Source organism: Neophocaena asiaeorientalis, unplaced genomic scaffold (assembly GCF_003031525.2).
Source record: "Neophocaena asiaeorientalis asiaeorientalis breed wild unplaced genomic scaffold, Neophocaena_asiaeorientalis_V1.1 scaffold218, whole genome shotgun sequence".
Classification (NCBI taxonomy): domain Eukaryota; kingdom Metazoa; phylum Chordata; class Mammalia; order Artiodactyla; family Phocoenidae; genus Neophocaena; species Neophocaena asiaeorientalis.
Window position 1 is genome coordinate 6,604,696 of NW_020172818.1, and position 14,513 is coordinate 6,619,208.

The following is a 14,513-nucleotide window of genomic DNA, read 5'->3' on the forward strand; positions in this document are numbered from 1 at the left end:
AATATATATATATATATATATATATATTGCTGGATTTGGATTGCTAGTATTTTGTTGAGGATATTTACATCTGTATTTGTAGGGACTATTGATCTGTAGCTTTCTTTTCTTATCATGTCTTTGTCCTGTTTTGGTCTTAAGGTAATACTGGTCTCATAGAATGCGTTGGGAAGTGTTCCTTCCCCTTCTAAATCTTTGTAAGAGTGTCTGAAGGATTGACATTAATTCTTTTTTAAACGTGTGGTAGAATTCACTAGTGAAGCCACCTAGACCTAGACTTTTCTTTGTGCGAAGATTTAAAATTGCTAATGAAATATCTTTACTTGTTTTAAGTCTATTTGGATTTTTAATTTTTTCAGTTTCAGTTGTTTGTGTTTTTCTAGGAATTTATCCATTTCACCTGGGTTATCTAATTTGATGTCATATGATTATTCATAGTATTCCCTTACAATCCTTTTTAGTTCTGTGAGGTTAGTACTGAGGTCCCCTCTTTTATTCCTGATTTCGGTAATCTGGGTCCTTACTTTTTTTTCTTGGCCAGGCTAGTTGAAGTTTAATTTTGTTGATCTTTTTCAAATCACTAACTTTTGATTTCATTGATGTTCACTATTATTTTTATTCTTTATTTTATTTATTTGTGATCTAATCTTTATTATTTTCTTCCTTCTGCTTGCTTGTTTTAGCTTATTCTTCTTTTTCTAGTTTCTTAAGGTAGAAGTTCAGGTTATCAATTTGAGATCTTTATTCCTCTTATACTTATAGGCATTATAGCTATAAGTTTCCCTCTGACTGCTGTTTGAGCTGCATCTCATGAGTTTTGGTATGTGTGGTTTTATTTTCATTTATCTCAAATTATTTTGTAATTTGCATTGTGATTTCTTCTTTGACTCAATTGTTATTTAGGAGAGTTTTATTTAATTTTCACATATCTGTGAATTTCTCAAATTTCCTTCTATTATTATGACTTTTCATTTCATTCCATTGTGGTCAAAGAACACTGTATAATTTAAATACTTTTAAATTTATTGAGGTTTGTTTTATGGCCTCCTAACATATACTCCTAACATATCCTGGAAAATGTTCCATATGCACTTGAGAAGAATGTATATTCTGCTTGTTGTTGATTGGAGTGTTCTGTAGAAGTCTGTTATATTTAGTTGGTTTACAGTGTTTACGTTTTCCGTTTCCTTGTTGATCTGCCTGGTTGTTCTACCCATTGTTGAAAGTGAGGTGTTGAAGTTTTCAAATATTATTGTTGAATTGTCTATATCACTTTTTAATGTATGTATTTTACGTCATGTTTTGGGGCACTCTCTCGTTAGATGCATTATGCTTATATTTATTTTGTCTTCATGACGGACTGACCCTTTTATTATTATGTCCTTTTTTGTCACTAGTAACAAAATTTGTCTCTAAGTCTATTTTGCCTTATACTACTGTAGCCACTTCAGCTCTATTTTGGATACTCTTTGTATGGGATATATTTTTCAATCCTTTTACTTTCAACTTATTGTGTCTTTGAATCAATTATGTCTCTTGTGATGGCATGTAGTTGGACCACGTTTGCTTCATTTGACCATTCTCTGGCTTTTGACTGCACAGAGACACACATTCTTATTAGAGGAATGATATTATCATTATTTCATAAACTGTATACTCATTGCTTTATTACAGATTTGATACTGAGAGCTAACATATTGCTTTACCTTTTTTTATAATTTATGAAAATGGATTAATTATTCATATTAGATCTATATTATTTTAACCTTGACTACTTTTTATAATCTGTCTTACAGGATTCATTTTGCAACTTATTTCTCATTGTTTTTATAATGTTTCTTGCAATGCTTATTAACATATGTATTTGAATTGAAATAATAAAAGCGAAATTTTTCTGAAAGTGTAATTCGGCTTATTGTTTGCCATGGATATTTTTGTAAATTGACCTAAATATACAGCTCCACAGTTTTGATATAATATATATGTATAAAATCCAGGAAGAAAGTATAGTGGAAATGTGAGTTGAAATAGACAAAGAAAAGGCCTAAAATTTCCAAATATTACAAAATAGTTTTTCATATATTTTTAAATAGCTGGTCTTGAGTATTAAATTATTATAATATTCAAATTTCATTTAATACATTTAAAATGATATAGTAATTATATTTAAAGTGACAATATTAAATATATATTGAAAATTATATCCTTTGTGACAATGTAAACTTATGATAAAAAATTTAGATACCTTAAAATGTACAAGACATTTAAAACTGTTCAAAAATACATGATATTGTTTAAATGTTCAAAATGTCTTCGGGTGATTCTCGAGGAAAAATGTTTGAAGACCAGGTCAAAGAACAAAGGCACTCTAAATTCATCACCTCTGGTTGCCTTTTTTACTTCTATATTCCCAGTGCCAATCACATCTCCATGACTGAGTGACTGAATGAATGTCCTGAATGGATAACATTACAAATTACACACTTGCTGCCTAGAGAAAGGATGACCCTGGAGGTGGATTTTTCCCTCTCTAGGCTAGATAATTATTAGTTGGTAGGTAGAGAGAGCGGGGTCCTGATGGAAATGAGGAAAGGATACCTACACTCCTGACTTGATAAGACAGCCTTGGGTGAGTAACTTTACCCTTGTCAGACTCCAGCAAAATGAGAGAAAGATTGATACCTAGACTTAAGGGAACTCAATGAAGTATTATATTGAGATCCATTTATAACAATTATCTTGAATTCTATAAGCATTTTCTGAGAATCTACTTTTCCATCACTGCTAGGCACTGGGCATGCAAGGAAGAAGACAGAGTATAAAGAAGTCTACTGAAGCAGGATAAGTGGTGTAAGAGAAACATTAATTTATAGGTTGAATTATTTGAAATTACTGTTATTTGGCCATTTTTGGCCTACCAAAAATAAGGTAAATCATATGGTTCAATCTACACGGTATGTGTAAATCTAGGATAAAGAGCAAGAAATCCTGAGGGATTCTGGTTAATCAGGGAAAGCAATATGTAGTCATTGACATTTGAGCTGGACATTGAAGGATGAAAAAGAAGGATGGTGGGTGGATAGCTGGCAGATAGGATATCTGAGATAACAGGATCAAAACAAGAGCAAGAGTAGAGAGAATTAGAAGGTACATGTGTGTTCTGGAAAGGTACATTGGGTTTCCTTTTTGTTGAGGCCTGAGAACTGTGAATAAAATAGAAAGGAGCCCGAGATTTGAGTTAAGAGTCCTGTAGGCCTAAGAAAATGCTGTTGAGTCAGTAATGGGAAGCCACTGAAGGCTTACCACAGGGAGTACTGTGAACAGATATAAGCTTTAGAATAACTCAGGTGGGTGAATGGGGAATGAGTGATGGGTAGGGAGGTTGAGACTGGAGGCCCAGAGATGCATAGGAAGCTCCTGCAACGTCAAGATGAACGCAGTAGATGTGTGTATGGGTTGAGAAATGGGGCATGCTTCTCAGACAAATTTATCATGGTTTGGTCATTGATTAGGTTGAGAGATTAGTTGTAAGAGGTATAGGTTCAGGAGTGGAGGAAGGGAGTAAGCTACTTGGGGATATCCTGCAGTGAGGGTAGAGTTCTGCGCTATGGGTCTTAGCTCTGAAAGTAGATGCAGTTATCAGGGGAATTTGCCTAGGAAGAACAGGGAAACAGAGGAAGGCAGAAGGACAGAACAGGGGATTAGGAATGGATCTGTGCCCTGTGCTTAACCACATTTTATCTTCATCACAACACTTGTTTACCTCAGTGTCTACCCTTCGCACATCTGTGAGACCTCCAAAGGTGGGAATTAGACCTTGTCTATTCTTCAGCATTCTCAAAGCTCATACATAGTCAAGGAATAGATACTTAAAAAAGTCCTTGCTATTTAGCACAGGGAGCTCTACTCAATATTCTATAATAACCTATATGGGAAAAGAATCTGAAAAAGAATGGTTATATGCATATGTATAACTGAATAATTTTGCTGTACACCTGAAACTAACATAACATTGTAAATCAACTATAATATAAAATAAAAACTAAATTTAAAAATGTCCTTGCTGAATCAAATCTTAACGTTTTATGGAATGTTTTCTAGGTTCTTGTCATTAAGTGCCATACAGGTGTCCTTCCATTTCATATTTCACAGATGGGGAAACAGAAGCATGCACTTGTTCAAGGTCACAATTAGTGGGTGGGAGCCTGGATTTGAACTCAGGCAGTCTAACACCAGAGGCTGCTGGCACAAAACTCCCATGCATGCTCTGGAATGAATAGTCAGAGTGACATCCGTTTGTCACTTTACAGTTTAGGGTTGCTCTCATAGTCAGTTCTAATATCCTCAAAGTAACTTGCTGAGATGGAGGGAGGGGAAAATCTTATTATTGAATAAATGAAAGTTAAGTGAATTCATGAGGAAACACAGCTAGTAAGTGGCAAAACCACGCAAAGCCACCATCTTCTGAGTTACAGACCTGTGTTCCATTTCAGTCTTGTTTCCTGTGAGTCCAGTTGTCTGTCTTACTGCTCAAGAAGATAGAATGCATCAGCAAGTGGCTGGAGAGGCGGGCTGTGGAAGAAGCAGGAATACCTCTTGACTAGCTGGACATGTTTCCTTGAGGGATTTAGAAACTTCATTCTGGTAAGACTATAAGGTGTTTGTGGGTCAGACTTACTTGTGAAAGCTAATGTGAATGTGAATACGAATAGTCTCTTTTATTAGTAATCATGAATGCTCAATATTTAGGCACAACCCACATGTAAACAAATGATTGGTTTGTTGATTTTAGATGTAAATGAAAAGTAATCTATTGACTTATCTATTCACCATTGCTGGGGACATAAACTGGAATCTGTCCTTAGGCATAATGTCAGGGATCCCTCTACAGTCTAACCATCCCAGCCTCTTTAGAGGCCTCTATGGTTCATTTACTAAGGAGGATAAAATTTGCCCTCTTAATAGGAGAATGGAAAAGAGAACGATGGATATTGAATTTCTATAGGCGTTTGTCTAACCTAATCCCCTACCACACATAGACTCTTCTTTGATGGCTGGTCTCCTTAAATAGGAGAGACTCATGAAAGATTTCAAAGGAACTGAAAACGAGATTGATAATAAGCTTCATACTTGTGTTCAGCTCATTTCAGTTTAGAAAAAGAAAAGTGTCGGTGCCTCTGACAGATACTACCTTGTTTGAATTTTATGAGTCCTAGGCAAGGTTGGCCTGTCATTTCTCTGCCATTATACAAGATTGGTTTTCTTGCCAAGTTTCACCATTGCTAATATAGACTCTGAAGCAGCAAATACCACAGAGGATTCGTTGATGAGACATCTTCTGTTTTGTAAGTAGACGTGTTTATTTATACAGAAGGTAAAAGTATATCCTCAGTGTGACCAATATATTTAGTTCCTTAACTTCTAAAATAAGCACTGTTTTGATAATTATAACAGAAGCACCTACATTTTTCCTGTTTAAAGAAGAGACTAAATTAGTAGTTCTTGTCTATAGTATTAACTAACATATAATATTAACTATTAATTTATAATAAATATAAATGTGTATTTAGGACTCTCTACATGCAATGTGATATTCTAAATATTTAATCCACTTTACAACTCTATGATAAATACTATTATTGTTTTCATATTAAAGGCAAGTAAACTGAGGCACAGGACTGTTAAGCATCTGGCTTAAAACTGCAGAGCTAATGATAGAGCCAGAATCCCAGGGGTCCTGATATTAACTGTGCTAAAATGTTGTGAGTCTAATGACTTTGTCTCCACAAAACTGGAAAAGACTTCTGAGAAGTGGTGGGACATTATAAAAATCTACTAAAGATGGGAGCAAATTTAGAAAACGGAGAGCTAGAGAACTTACAAAGTTTGTAAATGAACGCTCTCTTGTATAGCTTTGAGGGATTCTTCTCCCACGTCTCTCTGACCTTAGGGTTTCAATGAAATCTTGAGCAGGGTCTCTCGATGTAGCAGAGGCATGATGATGTCTTAGGTTTATGAGAAGCTGATGGCTTTGTGCTAGCATGGTTTTCCTGTTGGTCTTACTGAAACCAGCAACCATAGATTCCAACTGCTTCATTCGTGCTCACTGATGATGCCCCTCTTCTCAGTCAAACACCATACAAATGGATACCATTCCTTCATTGTTCCCTTTCTCCCTTCCTTCCATTCTCTAGGTCAATGAAATTAGTTAAACGAGCCTGATTCTGTGCCAGGGGTTGATGATTAAATAAACACATATGTAAATAAAATAAGACAATTGTTCCTGACCTTTAAAAAGACTCAAATGTGGCTTTAAAAATGGCCATCTGGGGAATTCCCTCATGATCCAGTGGTTAGGACTCAGTGCTTTCACTGCCAGGGCCCAGGTTTGATCCCTGGTCAGGGAGCTAAGATCCTTCATGCCACTCAGTGTGGCCAAATAAAAAAAAAAAAAAAATTGAAAATGCCGTCTGTTCATAATATAAGTAGGTACAAAAGAGGGAATGCTTACCTCCACCTGGGGTGTTGGGAAAGGCTTCATAGAAGAAGAGGTTAGTACTTGAATTGAGTTTTAAAAGATGTGTAGGTTGGGGGTGGGATGGTCAGAGGAAAATGAGAAGAGCATTCCAGGAAGAGGAATCATCAGTAAGAGTAGCAAAGGATTGGAGGAGGAAACAGTAGGACTTGAAGAAAGTGAAGGGAAGATTTCCTGGATGGGGCAAGGGTGTGGGGTGAGGCCATTAGAATAAGGCTGGAGAAGTAGGCAAGGGCCAGACCAGGTATGACAAAGAAAGGAAAATCACTGAAAAATCCACCTCCAGGACCTAAACCCAACACAACACATGTATATGGTGATCTTGTTTTAAAAATTCCCTGCAGTTCATCAGATAATATTTGAACTTCAGGGCTTCAGGGATAGTGGATAGTTTTATTAACATATTCTGTGGTATTTTATACACGTCCTGGCTAGATTAACACATCATCTTCTATAAGGAGAGTAGCTAGTGTGAACTTAAGATCAGTTTGATCTTTGATATAAGGTGTAAAGAATTTTTAAAATAATCACCCCAGAGCTTTTGTATAACACCTGTTTTCAGTTCTAATTTAATGCAAAATATGTTACTAAGATTCAATATTAATGCCAGCATTATTTCATTCCAAATATTTCCATCCAAGTACTCTTTTTAAAACCGATACATAGTGCTTACTATATGCCAGGCGTTGTTCTAAGCATTTTACAAATATTAAATCATCCAATGGTCTAACAACACAATAAGAGGTAGGTACTGTCATTATCGCTATTTTACAAATGAGGAAACAGTAGTTGAGTAACTTGCCTGAAGTTGCAAAGCTGGTAAGTGGTGGAGCTGGGAGTTGAGTGCAGGCATCTTACTTCAGAGATGCTAGACCATGTCTTTGTTTTTAATTATCATTTATCTACTCTTTCAACTTACTTTTTTTCCAAACTAAATTATTAGACAGGTTTTGAAGTTCTTTTGGTCACTTGTTTAACTGGCATCACACTATATTTTATAAACATTTCAATACAAAGATTACATTTTCATATATTATATACGACATTTATTTTTAGGTTATAGTTCTTGACTCTGGCTACACGTTAGAATTATCTAGGGAGCTGTTTTTTAAAAAAAATATATTGTTGGCCTGAGACGTACCTCCAAGAGATTCTGATTTAATTGGTTTGGGTGAAGCCTGGACATAGTATTTTAAAAACTCCCCAGGTGATTCTAATGTCATCCAAGGTTGAGAACCACTGATATAGATGGATCATTTATTGATTACTTTAGGCACTATGCTACGTATTTTAAACATCATTTTTAACATTTCACTTGACAACCTGATTAGGTAGGTATTATAATTATTGGTGTTTTACAGATGAGGACACTGAGGAACCAGGAGGTTATATAATTTGTCCAAGATCACACAGCTAGTAAATAGCAGAGACAGGATGTATGAGGTAAAACCACATTTTCTTAATCATAATGTGGTTGAGCATCCCATAGCATAAAAATAATTAATATACTGTATCATAAATTAGTTGATCAGCATTCTGGAATCTATTTTTATTAATTAATTAATTTATTTTTGCTGTGTTGGGTCTTCGTTTCTGTTCAAGGGCTTTCTCTAGTTGTGGCAACTGGGGGCCACTCTTCATCACGATGCACAGGCCTCTCACTATCGCAGCCTCTCTTGTTGCGGAGCACAGGCTCCAGATGCGCAGGCTCAGTAGTTGTGGCTCACGGGCCTATTTGCTCCACGGCATGTGGGATCCTCCCAGACCAGGGCTCGAACCCGTGTCCCCTGCATTGGCAGGCAGATTCTCAACCACTGCGCCACCAGGGAAGCCCTGGAATCTATTTATTTTATATGTAGGTGTTAAGATGCTGAAAAATTTTTAAATTTAACTGCCTTTCCATTCAGTTTCTTAAAAATACTTTTCAAACCAAATTATGTGTAGTTATATACTTTTCCTGTTATATACATTTTTATGTTATATAATATATTGTTATATATGCCATGCATTTGTTATATTAGTAGACTTTTTATTCTTTTGTATTTCTGCATATGAGTACATAAAACATTCTAAATAAGTCTCCAAATACGTAAATACCTTATTAAGACTACTGGATGTTTTCTATTACTGAGAAGAAAGTGATACAAAAGCAGTTTATTCTTAGTAGAAAAGATTTGGGTTATACTGTGTGAAGAATTTTCTAACCGTAAGCAGCATCTTCTAGCTAATATACTTTGAGCATATTTGCTACATGCAAAGTGAAGTGTCTTCTACTTTCCATGCATTATTTCAGTAATACATTTAATGCATTCATTCATCTCAACCCATCTATATATAGAGTCTGTCATACAGAGTGAAGTAAGTCAGAAAGAGAAAAACAAATACTGTATGCTAACACATATATATGGAATCTAAGAAAAAAAAAAAGGTCATGAAGAACCTAGGGGTAAGACGGGAATAAAGACACAGACCTACTAGAGAATGGACTTGAGGATATGGGGAAGGGGAAGGGTAAGCTGTGACAAAGTGAGAGAGTGGCATGGACATATATACACTACCAAACGTGAAATAGATAGCTAGTGGGAAGCAGCCGCATAGCACAGGGAGATCAGCTCGGTGGTTTGTGACCGCCTAGAGGGGTGGGATAGAGAGGGTGGGAGGGAGGGAGACACAAGAGGGAAGAGATATGGGGACATATGTATATGTATAACTGATTTACTTTGTTATAAAGCAGAAACCAACACACCATTGTGGGGCAATTATACTCCAATAAAGATGTTAAAAAAAAAAAAAACCTCCCGTGCTCATGTATCTAGCTCAGGACTCCTTTCTGAAATATAAATTTATTTATCCAGCTGCCTACTGATAGCTTCACCCAAATGTTTCATAGATAACTCATATATAACATTTCCAAAAAGAAACTCTCAATTTTGCTCCATTTTTTTCTTCCCTCAGTCTCTTTTATCTCAGTAAATGGCTCCATCATCTATCCTGTTGCTTCAGGCCAGAAACCTAGAACTCATCCTTGATTCTTTTTGCTGTCCTCCAAAATGGGCTTGATGGTTTCATCTCCAAAATGTGTCTCAAGTCCATCCACTTGTCTACACAGCCACTGCTACCACTATAGTCCATTCATCAGTGTATCTTGAACAGACCATTACGATAGCCTTATTACTGGTCTCCTTGTTTCTTTCCTGTTCTCTTATGATCCATTCTCCACCTTTCACCCTGAAGCCAGTGTTGCAGTTAGGGTCACTATTCACTTGCAAAAAAAAAATCTTTCGATGCTTTCCTTGCCTTTGCCTACCAGGTCCTGTATGATTTACTGTCAACTCCCATCACTCTCCCCCTCTCTCACTGTGTGCAACCACATTGGTCGTTCAGTTCTTCAACCACTCCAAAAGTCTTCTTTGGCCCAGCAGACCCTTCTCCCAACTGCATGGCTGGCTCCTCATCTTTCAAGTCTCATCTGAAATGTAATTTCCTCAAGGAGACCTTCATGGACCATTTTCTCCAAAATGCCTCCTTTCCCAGACCATTCTTTATTTCCTTATTAGCACTTATCATCACTTATAAGATTTAATTTATTCACTTATTTTATTGTCTATTTATTTCATTGAATGTAAGATCCACGATGGACTCATATCTGCCTTGTTTTGACTTATCTCCAACTGGTTCCTTAGCATATAGCACAGAATATGCTCACAAAAGAATATATTTTAGTTCTATGTTAAATGAATATAAATGTCATGAATCTTTGATATGTAATAAAAAACATAGTTATTTCTTCCTGAGATCTTAAAAGAAAATTCTAGTCTAGTGTTTCCCAAACTGTGTTTTATGCAGTGAATTAAGGAAAGAAAGAAAGAGCCAAATTTCTGTTGCCAAGATTTTGCTGTTACTGTTAAGTCTATATATAAACAACAACAAAAAAGCCACAGTTTCTATGTCCATCATTTTACCAGACAGAATGATGGAGAGTTAAAGGCATTATAGGCCAAAGACACTATAAAGGTGTAGAAATGGAAATAGTGTGATAGCTTTGAGCAAATAGTAAAATTATTAGAAGAGAGTGACCAATAAAGAATTTGATAGGTTTATATAATGGAGAATTTTATATACTATACAAAAGCATTTGAATTTTATCCTATAAGAAGTGAGGCACTCTATAGGATAAAAGAGCTTTAAGCAGGAAAATGACATGCTTCAATTTGCATTTAAAAATTATCATTTTGTAGCCAATGTAGCAAATGGCTTGGAGGGAGATGAGATGCAAATCAAGGAATCCAGCTAGACGGTTGTTATAATCTATGAGCAAGATGGCAGATCTGGCTTGAAGTAAGTAATGACACTGAGGACAAAGGGGAAGGAACAGGTCTCTCCTATGAGCTTTTCTTGGAATGATTTCTGTGAAGCTCCAATAAAGTCGTATTTCCAGTTTCAGCTTATATCATCCACCTATGGACTTTAGAATGAATTTCCATATTATTTACCTGTTGGCTTCATAGCTATCTTTTTTGATGACTATACTAAAAAACCCCACTAAACAAACTATAGAGGCTTCATTGTGAGGATTAAAAGAAGAAATGGATATGAAAGCACTTTGCAAAGTACTATACAAATGGAAACTATTTTTATTACTACTAAGTCAATTTAGTGTACAAAGAGAAAAATCACTTTCTCACATGTATGCTTTCATAAGCCAAGACCCCAGGCAGGATGAATCACTCTTATAACCATAGCACTTTTTTGTACTTCTATCATAACACCTCCATTAATTATAAATTGTTTATGCATTGGTTTTTCCTTGTAGGGTATAAATCCTTTAGAGACAGAGAGAGAGTCCTATGAATCTTTGCAACCTGGTTTGTGGTAGACAGTAAGAGCTCAGTAAATGTTAATTGCATGCATGAATGAACAATTAGTTCCCAGGAAATGATAAAGGCAGATAGTAGGGAGCTGATGGGGACTTTAAAAGTAAAATAAATAATACAGTAAATGTGTTAAAATGAAATGATTCAGAGTGATTGATGATCATATATTTTCTTTTAGTCAGAAGATGTATATAGATTTACTATATTGCCAAAATACTGTATTAACCTACTCTTAGTAAAATTAAATATTTTGTAACACTGATAATTAAACATCCTTTTACAGTATTGTATTCATTTATCTATTCATTTAGCAAATCTCTTTCCAATGTCTGGTAAGTACAAAGCACTGTGCTATTGATTTTATTTTTTTAAATTTTTTCTGTATCACCCTAAGTGTCCAGCAACAGATGAATGGATAAAGAAGATGTGGCACATATATACAATGAAATATTACTCAGCCATAAAAAGAAATGCACTATTAGTTTTAAATAGGCATGTCCCTGTCCTCCTGAAGTTCCCTATCTAGTGGGGGGGCAGTGGTGAGGGGAGGAAGGCCTGCTCCATGCCAAACACTATCCTTGAAATTTTACATATTTTATAATAATAATTACCATTTACTGAGTACTCCTATAGTCATAACAACCCTGTAAAGTAAGCATTATTATGCCCGTTTTGCAAAAAAGAAACCTAAGCTAAGAAAAATGTTATTAATTTATTTGAGATCACAGAGCTGGGAAGGGACTAAGGAAGGCTGATTGATAACAAGGAAGAACATAAGGATTATTTTTTATTTGAGAATCTAGATTCTCTTGCATCATTCAAGTTAATTCAACAAATATCAATGGAATGCCAACAAGGACAGATATGTAAAATTATAGTGAATTATAATAATAAAGTCCCCACTCTCATGGGGTTTTTGATTTGGTAGAAAGAGTTAGAAAAATAAACATAATCATAAGGTGGGATTTTAACCAAAGGTTGACAGGTCTTTGGGGGAAAATGGCTTTCAGGAACTGAGCATTATCAATGTGTGATATGAAGAGCATCCTGGGTTTGGGGGTCAGAAGACTAATTTAAGGCTAATTCTCCTTGTTGTGGGACTGTGGGAAAGACACTTAGGTTTCTGGGCCTCACTGCCCTTATTTGTTAAATATGGACAATAATAGATTATGTGTCTACTTTATTTTAAGTGTTAATGGGTGGAGATAAGGGAAAGCATTTTCTAAAATGCAACACAGATTTGTGATAAAGAAAGCCAATTTCCTAGGAATATCTTTTTGGTATAAGAGTCTTCAAATAAGAGAAAGCATAGAGAAATGACTTATAAGTCTTTATCCCTAGTATATAATGTGGTGCCTGTCACATAGTAAGTACTTAATAAATACTTATCAAGCTTAGTTCCTGAATGGCAGAAGGAGACCAGAGGAAACCAAATCTCTCCTCCAACTAGTGGGAAAGATATATTGTACTCAACTTCTTGTGACCTTTTCAACACATCAAGTAGTTGTCAATAAATGTATTAGTTATAATCCAAAGTTCCTTTTAAATTGGGTACTTTTATTTGTTTGTTCATTCAGTTGTTTGTCAGAGATGTATATTTGTGACTGTGTGTGTGTATCTGAAAGAACATATTTGGGGGTTGTGATGACCTGTTTTCATATCTATTTGTTTCTGTTAGGTATCTGTTTGTTCCTTTCTACTGGTGAGTGCTCACAGCATACAGCACTCTTGGGGTCAAGAATAGAACCATATATTCTCCATGGTTGTTTATATTTCAACAGGTATTATAGAAATAGGCTTATGGGATAAAGTTGAAACCTGGTAATGCTATGCACTAGCCAGAGAGAGGATTTACTTGAGGAAATCTGGCTTACTTAACACCATGAAACCATACACCCATAGGCAGTTATCTATCTGCCTACCAAGACTAGACTAGCCTTAGCTTGGATCCTTAGCTAGACATGTACATGCCTTTGCTACGATATGACAAATGAACAGCACCTACAAATCTTAATCTTGTGTTTAATTACAATGTTAATATTAGTAAACATTATAAGAAGTCTTTTTTCTAGCTTTAGCATCTCATTTAATGTCACTCAAAATTGTCTTTATAATAAAATGTTATAAAAAATGAATGTTCAGAACTTCATGAAGATAGAATAGATGATCTTTCTTATTCTTCCTACCAAGTACTACTAATAAGCCCGGACATTATATATAAAGTAAACATAGACCATCTAAAAGGTAAAGAGAAGACAAACTGTCTTGGAACCTTGGAACCATAGGAACAATAAGGTCATGAGATCCTTGGGTGTCCTTTTTGCCTTATCTATCTGAAAATTGGAGCTGGAGAAGGTAGAATCTGCAAATGCCTCAGGTGCAGACCAGAAAAAAAGCCCTAGCAAACACTTGCTCTCTGTAGCCAAAGGACCAAGAAAAAGGCAGGCTTACATCACAGAAAGCTTTTAGACAATAACCACTCTACTAGAGCCAAACACCACAGAAAAAATTGTGACCCCCACCTTCACCTATGTCAGCAAAGACCAAGAGGGTAGCCTAGAGTTCCACCCTCGTTAGGCTGTAACAAGGTACCTCTCCACCCCCGTGTGGTGTCAGAGAGGGCTGAGTAGGGAGATGGTACTTTCATTCCTGCTGAGTAGTCATGAAGTCCCCTACTCCATCTACAGTGTCAGGAGGGCCATGTGTGAAACCTGGACTTTCACCCATACCTTGCAGTAATGAGGTTCCCCTCTCCCTCCCCATTGGGCTGATGTCAGAGGAGACCTGGTGATGAGTCAAAACTTTACTCATCACCAGTGATGAGTGATTTTCACACTCACTACCAGTATCCAGTGGTCATGGGGCCATACAAGCTCTGTGGTAACATAGGAAGACATGTGTGGAGCAGTAATGAGGCACTGTTACTCCTCCCAATCAGAGTGGTGTCGGGGAAGGGAGGCCTCATTCCTCCCATTTCCTCCCAGTGGTACTGTGGAGTCCCCTAACCATCTCAGGTGTCAGCAGAGACCAAGTGAGGAACTTGGGCTTCTACCCCCACCTGGCAGCAATGGAGCAACATCCTCTGTTCCCCTGCCACAGCAATA

The 14,513-nt window shown here is 36.2% G+C and overlaps 1 long non-coding RNA gene across 1 annotated transcript in view; it reads left to right on the forward strand.

Annotated features, from left to right (window-relative positions):
* LOC112397563 (uncharacterized) overlaps positions 1–14,513 on the forward strand; it is a 48,836-nt gene that overhangs the window by 10,707 nt on the left and 23,616 nt on the right. The window contains exon 3 of the long non-coding RNA XR_003002819.1: positions 4,494–4,644. This is a non-coding gene — a long non-coding RNA (uncharacterized LOC112397563). The remainder of the gene's footprint in view (positions 1–4,493; positions 4,645–14,513) is intronic.